The sequence below is a fragment of the Rhinopithecus bieti genome, unplaced genomic scaffold (genome assembly GCF_001698545.2).
Source record: "Rhinopithecus bieti isolate Rb0 unplaced genomic scaffold, ASM169854v2 scaffold_13262, whole genome shotgun sequence".
Lineage (NCBI taxonomy): Eukaryota > Metazoa > Chordata > Mammalia > Primates > Cercopithecidae > Rhinopithecus > Rhinopithecus bieti.
In genome coordinates this window covers 3273338-3280904 of record NW_016808004.1, presented here as the reverse complement: position 1 = coordinate 3280904, position 7567 = coordinate 3273338, and positions in this window count along the sequence as shown.

Below are 7567 nucleotides of genomic sequence, written 5' to 3'. Positions count from 1 at the left end.
GATCTCAGCTCACTGCAAGCTCCGCCTCCCGGGTTTACGCCATTCTCCTGCCTCAGCCTCCCGAGTAGCTGGGACTACAGGCGCCCACCACGTCACCCGGCTAGTTTTTTGTATTTTTAGTAGAGACGGGGTTTCACCGTGTTAGCCAGGATGGTCTCGATCTCCTGACCTCGTGATCCGCCCGTCTCGGCCTCCCAAAGTGCTGGGATTACAGGCTTAAGCCACCGCGCCCGGCAAAAATATCTTACTTCAAATTATTCTTTTTAGAGACAGGGTCTGGCTCTGTTGCCCAGGCTGGAGTGCAGCAGCATGACCATAGCTCACTGTAGCCTCAACCTCCTGGACTCAAGCGATCCTCCCACCTCAGCTTTTCAAGTAGCTGGGACTACAGGCATAGATCACCACGCCCAGCTAATTTTATTTATTACTTTCAAATTTTATTTTTTGAGAAAGAGTCACACTCTGTCACCGACGCTGGAGTGCAGTGGCGTGATCTCAGCTCACTGCAAGCCTCAACCTCCTGGGTTCAAGCAATTCTCCTGCCTCAGCCTCAACAGTAGCTGGGATTACAGGCGTGCGCCACCATGCCTGGCTAATATTTTTGTGTTTTTAGTAGAGATGGGGTTTTGCCATGTTGGCCAATTTGGTCTCGAACTCATCTCAAGTGATCCACCCGCCTCGGCCTCCCAAATTGCTGGGATTACAGGGGTGAGCTACCGCACCCAGCCTATTTTTAAATTTTAGATTCGGGGGTACATGTGCCCTCCCTCCCTCTTTTCCTTCCTCCCTCCCTCCCTTTCCTCACTTCTTCCCTTCCTTCCTCCTGCCTTACTATGGTATCGAGATGAACCTGGCCAACATGGTGAAACTCCATCTCTACTAAAAATACAAAAATTAGCTGGGCGTGGTGGCGTGCACCTGTAATCCCAGTTCCTCGGGAGGCTGAGGCAGGAGAATCGCTTGAACTGGGAGGCAGAGGTTGCAGTGAGCCGAGATCATGCCACTGCACTTCAGCCTGGACAACAAAGCGAGACTGTCTCAAATAAAATAATAAAAAATAATAAAATAAAAAGGCCAGGCACAGTGGCTCACGCCTGTCATCCCAGCACTTAGGGAGGCCCGAGGCGGGAGGATCAACTGAGACCAGGAGTTCGAGACCAGTCTCACCAACATGGAGAAACCCCATCTCTACTAAAAATACGAAATTAGCTGGGCGTGGTGGTGCACACCTGTAATCCCAGCTACTCGGGAGGCTGAGACAGGAGGATCGCTTAAACCCGGGAGTTGGAGGTTGCAGTGAGCCGAGATCACGCCATTGCACTCCAGCCTGGGCGACAGAGCGAGACTCCGCCTCTAAATAAATAAATAATTAAAAAAATTAACATTAGGTTGGAGACCAAACACCCGGTCTTCAGCCTGGGCAACAGAGCGAGAGTCCGCCTCTAAATAAATAAATAAATAAATAATAAAAAAATTAACATTGAGTTGCAGACCGAACACCCAGTCTTCAGCCTGGGCGACAGAGCGAGACTCCGACTCTAAATAAATAAATAAATATAAATAAATTAATATTGGGTTGGAGACCAAACACCTGGGATGTGGCCTCGGAAATGGGGAGCCGGGGCGATTCCGTACGGAGCCGCCAGGGGGCGCGGTAGCCGCGGGCACCCACGTGTGTCCGCAGCTGCCCGGGCTGCGATCGACAAGGCGTGGCTCCTCCTGCAGCCACCCGGGCCAGAGCCTAGGGACCGCCCGGCTCCTAGTGATTTGCTCTTAGAAGCGGGTCTCCTTTCAAAATGACACGGAGAAAACGTCCCCCGAAGCAGGGATGCCCTACCGGGTGCTCGTGCTTTGATGGAGCCAAGAGGATGCACGCAGTGGAGCAGGGAGCCAGGCTGGCCCTGCATAGCTGTGGGATGCAGGGTCAACGCCATGAGACGCGGTAGCCTGGGCGCGCGAGGACGCGCGAAGCCCACCAGAAACCAGAAATTCTCATCAGCTCACGATGGTCCTGAATTCTTGCCAAGCCCAGGTAGACTTGGGGAGCCCTGTTCCTCTGTCTCCCTCTCTTTTGTTAACTGTGCCTTTTCAACCTGTATCAATTTTTATTTACTTATTTATTATCTTTTAATTTTATTTATTTATTTTTTTTTTTGAGATAGAGTCTTGCTCTGTCCCCCAGGCTAGAGCGCAGTGCCATGATCTCGGCTCACTGCAACCTCCGCCTCCTGGGTGCAAGTGATTCTCATGTCTCAGCCTCCAGAGTAGCTGGGACTATAGTCACACACCACCACGTCTGGCTATTTGTGTGTGAGTGCGTGTATTTATAGTAGAGACAGGGTGTCTCCATGTTGGCCAGGCTGGTCTTGAACTCCTGGCCTCAGGTAATCCACCCATCTCGGCCTCCCAAAGTGCTGGGAATACAGGTGTTAGCCACCGCGCTCAGCCAATTTTTATTTATTTTTGAGACAAAGTCTCTCTTTCTGTGTGTCTCCTTTCCAGGCTGGAGAGCAGTGGTGCAGTCACGGCTCATCGCAGCCTCTACCTCCTGGGCTCAAGCAATCCTCCCGCCTCAGCCTCCCGAGTACCCGGGACTACAGGCATATGCCATCATGCCTGGATAATTTTTTTTTTTTTTTTTTTTTTTTTTTGGAGATGGGATCTTGGCGGTATGGCCTAGGTGGTTTCAGACTCTTTGGCCTTAAGCAGTCCTCCCACCTTGGCCTCCCAAGTTACAGGTGGGTTGCCACTGTGCCATCTTCTTCTTTTTTTTTTTTTTTTTTAAGAGATAGGTTCCCCAGGCTGGTGAGTGCAGTGGCAGCCATCGTAGCTCACGGCAGCCTTGAGCTCCTGGGCTCCAAGCGATCCCTTACTTCAAGCCTCCTGAGTAGCTGGACTACAGGCATTTTAAAGCTTTAATGGAAGTGAAATACCTACACCAAAGTGCTTCAAATTATAAGCAAACATCACGGCAGGGCGTGGTGGGCTGACACCTGTAATCCCAGCACTTTGGGAGGCCGAGGCGGGTGGATCACCTGAGAGGTCAGGAATTCGAGACCCAGCCTGGCTAACACGGCGGAAACCCATTTCTTACTAAAAAAATTACCAACATTAGCCGGGTGTGGTGGTGGGTTATCTGTAATCCCAGCTACTCGGGAGACTGAGGCAGGAGAATCGCTTGAACCCGGGAAGTGGAGTTGCAGTGAGCCGAGATCGCGCCACTGCACTCCAGCCTGGGCAACAAGAGCGAGACTCCATTCAAAAAGAAGTAAAATCATGATGAATTTATTTTCACGCGGGGAACACGCCCATGTCTTGGCACCTACACCGAGAAACCAAACCTAAGCAGTTCCCCCACACTCCTGCTACTCACTGCCTACCCGAAGGGTGACCACTGACCTAGCGGTTTGATGCCATGGATGGGTGGTGCCTGTTTTTGAGAGTTATTACAAGTACAATCTGCAAAAAAGACACAAGTGTTTCAGAAGAAAATATAGGGTCTATTTGGCGGTAGGCAAAATTTTCTTAGAAAGAAAGCAAAAAGCACTAACTATAAAGTTTTTTTTTTTCTTTGAGACAGAGTTTCACTCTTTTTACCCAAGCTGGAGTGCAATGGCGAGATCTCCAGCTCACCGAACCTCTGCCTCCCGGGTTCACGCGATTCTCCTGCCTCAACCTCCCGAGTAGCTGGGATACAGCCGGCCCACTACCACGCCCTGGCTAATTTTGTATTTTTAGTAGAGACGGGGGTTTCTCCATGTTGGTCAGGCTGGTCTTGAACTCCCAACCTCAGTGATCGCCCACTCGGCCTCCAAAATGCGGATTACAGGGTGTGAGCCACCGCACCCGCGCCAAGTTGTTTGTTTGTTGTTTTTATCAACAACTAGACTGCATTAAAATAATGATGCCATTAAAATAGGAGGGATAAATTGACCCATTGAGTGGGTGAAGACGGTTTGCAATATGTACTTTATATAAAAAATATCAAGTACTCCTACCAATCAGTGAGAAGGGAAGAGAGATGACCAATTCTCTTAACGAGCAAAACCACTTTAGACATTTCGGCAGGTGCAGTTGCTCACGCCTGTAATCCCGCCACTTTGGAAAAGCTTTAGGCGGTGTGGATCCACAAGGTCAGGAGATCAAGACCATCCTGGCTAATACTGTGAAAACCCCGTCTCTATTAAAAAAAAAAAAAATGGCCGGGCGCGGTGGGCTCAAGCCTGTAATCCCAGCACTTTGGGGGGAGGCCGAGACGGGCGGATCACGAAGGTCAGGAGATCGAGACCATCCTGCGTAACCACGGTGGAAACCCCGTCTTTACCTAAAAAATACAAAAAAACTAGCTGGGCGAAGGTGTGCGGGCGCCTGTAGTCCCAGCTACTCGGGAGCTGAGGCAGGAGAATGGCGTAAACCCGGGAGCTAAGGCTTGCAGTGAGCTGAGATCTGGCACTGCACTCCCAGTCAGGTGACAGAGGGAGACTCTGCCTCAAAAAAAAAAAAAAAAAAAAAAATATATAAATTTATATACAAAAATTAGCTGGGTTATGGCGGCGGGCACCTGCACCTGTAGTCCCAGCTACTCAGGAGGTTGAGGCAGGAGAATGGCGTGAACCTGGGAGGCGGAGGTTGCAGTGAGCTGAGATGGTGCCACTGCACTCCAGCCTGGGCAACAGAGCAAGACTCCATCTCAAAACAAACAAAACAAAACCATAATAGCAAACAACTATGCCAGAATAGCTCAAGTTGAAGGACCTGGAAAACAGGTGCTAGCCAGGTGTGGTGACACACACCTATAGTCCTAGCTATTCGGGAGGCTGAGGCGGATGGATTGCCTGAATCCAGGAGTTCAAGACCAGCCTGAGCAACATGGGAAGACTTTGTCTCTACACACACGAAATAATAGGCTGGGCTTGGTGGCTCATGCCTGTAATCTCAGCACTTTCGGAGGCTGAGTCAGGACGATCACTTGAGACCAGGAGTTCAACACCAGCTTAAGTGACATAGTAAGACTCCAGCCTGGCCAATATGGTGAAACCCCATCTCTACTAAAAATACAAAAAGTAGCCAGGCATGGTGGCGGGCGCCTCTAATCCCATCTACTTGGGAGAGTGAGGCAGGAGAATTGCTTGAACCCGGGAGATGGAGGTTGCAATGAGCTGAGATCACGCCATTGAACTCCAGCCTGGGCTACAGAGGGAGACTCCATCTCACACACAAAAAAAAAAAAAAAAAAAGGGATCTTTACAGTTGAAAAACCTGACATATGTCAGCCAGGTGACCCAGTCAGTGTCAATAGTGGTAAGTCGTTGACTGCATGGATGTTGACATGATGTGAGGAGGATGGAGCCTCACTTCTGCAGTCTTCCTCAAAAACAAACAACAGAAACACAATTCCAGTCCAACGGTGAGAAAACTATCAGGAAACCTCCAATAAAGAAATATTCCAGGCCGGGCGCGGTGGCTCAAGCCTGTCATCCCAGCACTTTGGGAGGCCGAGATGGGCGGATCATGAGGTCAGGAGATCGAGACCATCCTGGCTAACATGGGGAAACCCCATCTCTACTAAAAGTACAAAAAAATTAGCCGGGCATGGTGGCGGACGCCTGTAGTCCCAGCTACTCGGGAGGCTGAGGCAGGAGAATGGCGTGAACCCGGGAGGCAGAGCTTGCAGTGAGCCAAGATCACACCACTGCACTCCAGGCTGGGTGACAGAGCAAGACTCCATCTCAAAAAAAAAAAAAAAAAAAAAAAAAGAAATATTCCACAACATGTCTGACCTGTCATCCTCAAAACTGTCCAGGTCATGAAATACAAGGAATGTCTGAGAAACTGTCACAGCAAGAGGGGTCTAAGAAGATGTGATGAGTAAATGTCATGTGAGGCGGGGCGTGGTGGCTCACGCCTGTCATCCCAGCACTGTGGGAGGCTGAGGCAGGAGGATCACTTGAGGTCAGGAGTTCAAGACCAGCCTGGCCAACATGGAGAAACCCCATTTCTACTAAAAATACAAAAAAATTAGCAGAGCATGGTGGCGGGCACCTGTAGTCCCAGATACTTGGGAGATGGAGGCACGAGAATCACTTGAACTTGGAAGGTGGAGGTTGCGATGAGCTGAGATTGCACCACTGCACTCCAGCCTGGGCGACAAGAGTGAGACTCCGTCTCCAAAAAAAAAAAAAAAAAAACCGAAAACAGAAAAAAAACAAAAAAACAAAAACACCACGTTTATATTTCAGTGAATTTTCTTTTCTTTTGAGATGGAGTTTCACTTTTGTTGCCCAGGCTAGAGTGCAATGGCGCCATCTCAGCTCACCGCAACCTCTGCCTCCTGGATTCAAGTGATTCTCCTGCCTCAGCCTCCCGAGTAGCTGGGATTACGGACATGCGCCACCACACTTGGCTAATTTTGTATTTTTAATAGAGGCGGGGTTTCTCCATGTTGGTCAGGCTGGTCTTGAGCTCCTGACCTCAGGCGATCCACCAGCCTCAGACTCCCAAAGTGCTGGGATTACAGGCCTGAGCCATCGTGCCCGGCTTTCAATGAATTTTCTTATGCTCTTCACCTAGATTCACTTATTCTTAACATTTTGCCAAATTTTCTTTTTTTCTTCTTATGTGTGTGTATCTGTGTATAATAATCATTATTTTTTTTTGCCGAACAATTCAAATGAAAGTTCCAGACATCTTGTATTGTATCTCTCCTAAGAACAAGGACATTCTGTTACATAAATACAGCATAATTGTTAAATTCAGGAAATTAAACAATACTGAATGTTGGCATAACATGATTATTTAATATACAGTCTATATTCAAATTTTGTCCGTTGTTCGTTTGTTTTTTTTTGTTGTTGTTTTTGAGATGGAATTTTGCTCTTGTCGCCCAGGCTGGAGTGCAGTGGACAAATCTCAGCTCACTGCAACCTCCGCCCCCTGGGTTCAAGTGATTCTCCCACCTAGCTGGTATTACAGGTCCAGCTAATTTTTGTATTTTTAATAGAGACAGGGTTTCACCATGTTGGCTAGCCTGGTCTCAAACTCCTGATCTCAAGTGATCCACCTGCCTTGGCCTCCCACAGTGCTGGGATTACGGGCGTGAGCCACCGCGCCTGGCCCTTTTTGTTGTTGCTTGTTTGTTTGTTTGTTTGTTTAGGTTTTTGAGACAGGGTCTTTCTCTGTTGTCCAGGCTGGAGGTCAGTGGCAGAATCATAGTTCACTGTAGCCTTGAACTCCTGGGCTCAAGCAATCCTCTCTCCTCCCAGTAGCTGGGGTGACAGGTGTGCGTTACCACACCTGGGAAATTAATTTTTTTTTTTTTTTTTTGTAGAGACAGGGTCTCACTATGTTGCTTAGGCTGGTCTTGAACTCCAGGGCTCAAACGATCTTCCTGCCTCAGCTTCCCAAAGTGCTGGGATTATAAGGCATGAGCCACCGTGCCCGGCATCTTGTTTTATTTTGTATTTTTGTGATTATCTTCCTGGATTGAGACTCTTTTCTTACATTTATTCACCTCTTATATTGGTTCTCCTGTGAACTGCTCATTCATCTTCCTTCCCATTTTTATTTG